Source organism: Vigna unguiculata, unplaced genomic scaffold, assembly GCF_037176805.1.
Source record: "Vigna unguiculata cultivar grain cowpea cultivar isolate G323 ecotype 2 unplaced genomic scaffold, ASM3717680v1 ptg000124l, whole genome shotgun sequence".
Lineage (NCBI taxonomy): Eukaryota > Viridiplantae > Streptophyta > Magnoliopsida > Fabales > Fabaceae > Vigna > Vigna unguiculata.
Window position 1 is genome coordinate 75,001 of NW_028196766.1, and position 2,500 is coordinate 77,500.

A 2,500-nucleotide genomic window follows, 5' to 3' on the forward strand; every position below is an offset into this window, starting at 1 on the left:
CCTTGCTTCCAACAACCCAAGAGTCCATAGTATTCGGAGTTCTAGCGGGGCCTCCCCTTGCTTCCAACAACCCAAGAGTCCGTAGTATTCGGAGTTCTAGCGGGACCTCCCCTTGCTTCCAACAACCCAAGAGTCCATAGTATTCGGAGTTCTAGCGGGGCCTCCCCTTGCTTCCAACAACCCAAGAGTCCGTAGTATTCGGAGTTCTAGCGGGGCCTTCCGTTGCTTCCAACAACCCAAGAGTCCATAGTATTCGGAGTTCTCGCGTGGCCTCCCATTGATTCAAACAACCCAAAAGTCCATCTTCTTCGCAGTTCAACATCGCCTCCCTCGTTTCCAACAGGCCCAAAGGTCGTCTTCTTCGCAGATCCACGAAGAGCTCATCACGATTTGCCACATTCCATTTCCCACGGGTTGTCAACAACACTTTCTCACACTTCCCGCAATCGAGTACGTGCATGACATGCCAAAGCACATCTTATTTGCCTTCCATCGCACTCAAGACGACGGGTTGTGGAAGAACGATATTGTTCACAACAAGTTCAAGGACAACGTCTCAATCAAGGGACACAACCGAATTATGTTGACTGGGTCGCTAAAGTAAACCCGAGTTCATATAATGCACCGCATCCAAAAGAACTAGCCACAACACGTGCATCACTGAGATGTTTCACTAGATGGAACACGTGCGTGACATTAGGATCCTCCAACACCTCTTCGTGATGGAAAGATAGAATTCGAAGCAACCACAGAAGTACCGTCTAGTGGGTAGGCAACACAGGGACTGATCAACCAATATCACCCAAGGCAACGGGTGAAAATGGAAGAGATGCATGCTTGACCGTTCGATACGCAAGGCATGGAGCCAGCCAGCAAGTGCATCTCGATTACAACTCACACACCCTCACGTTCGCAAGACACCACACCACAAGACGGTCCACCCCCCACCTACCATGGGCAAGCAAGCAAATGGAAACATCAAGTGACGCAGGGTCAAGCATCGCTAGGCATGAAAATAACTTTCCACAATATCCGAGGGACTAGCTGCCGAGCTAACCAACGATCAGTGACGACCGTGTGTTGGTATTAATAAAGCTCAACAACTATGAAGAGGCTAGTTGTGCCATGATAAACATGCTAACGCACGCACCACGTGAGGGGGGAGGCCTCATCAAGCTCCCTTTAAAACCTGCCAGTGTGGAGCTGGCCGGCTCAAGGAGCACTCCCCCCCTATAAGAGGTTAATATGCAAAAGGCAAAATTGTACAAGTAGATACACTTTTTTTGAGCAGACATAAGTCCATATCTCGGGCTATACTTCGAATTTTGATGCGATTTTTTGCAGTAATTCGTAGAATAATGGTATCTCCTTGCTCACCAAATTTCATAATTTTTCTCGAAGGGGAACTATTTTTTTTATTTTTTTTACTTACCGGGTATGTGTAAAATCGGGAAAAATAGAAAAGCACATGTAGACTTCGAATTTCGACCTCATTTTTTCCAGTCCACCACTAAACAATATCAGGAACCTCCCCACAAAATTTCATTCAGTTTGGCCAAGGTCTTAAATTTGACAAATTTTGGCACCAACCTATCTAGTCGCGGTGCACCGACCAACTTGGCCAAGTGCAAAATGCATCCAATTCAAAACTTTTGTGCACCAACACTTTTACAGTACTCATTTGGGGGCATTTGGAGGCCTTTCCAACCCTCACATCTCAAAAACCACGAATTTCATTTTTTCACAAATCTCCCCACCAAGCCATCTAGCTATGCCGTGGTGCACCGCCAACCTTGGCCATGTGCAAAACCCTCCGAACTCAAAACTTTCGTGCACCAAGAATTTCATGGTATTCATTTGGGGGCATTTGGAGGCCATTCCAACCCTCACATCTCAAAAACCACGAATTTCATTTTTTCACAAAACTCCCCACCAAGCCATTTAGCTATGCCGCGGTGCACCGCCAACCTTGGCCATGTGCAAAACCCTCCGAACTCAAAACTTTCGTGCACCAAGAATTTCATGGTATTCATTTGGGGACATTTGGAGGCCATTCCAACCCTCACATCTCAAAAACCACGAATTTCATTTTTTCACAAAACTCCACACAAGCCATCTAGCTATGCCGCGGTGCACCGACCAACTTGGCCATGTGCAAAACCCTCCGAACTCAAAACTTTCGTGCACCAAGAATTTCATGGTATTCATTTGGGGACATTTGGAGGCCATTCCAACCCTCACATCTCAAAAACCACGAATTTCATTTTTTCACAAAACTCCACACAAGCCATCTAGCTATGCCGCGGTGCACCGACCAACTTGGCCATGTGCAAAACCCTTCGAACTCAAAACTTTCGTGCACCAAGAATTTCATGGTATTCATTTGGGGACATTTGGAGGCCATTCCAACCCTCACATCTCAAAAACCACGAATTTCATTTTTTCACAAAACTCCACACAAGCCATCTAGCTATGCCGCGGTGCACCGACCAACTTGGCC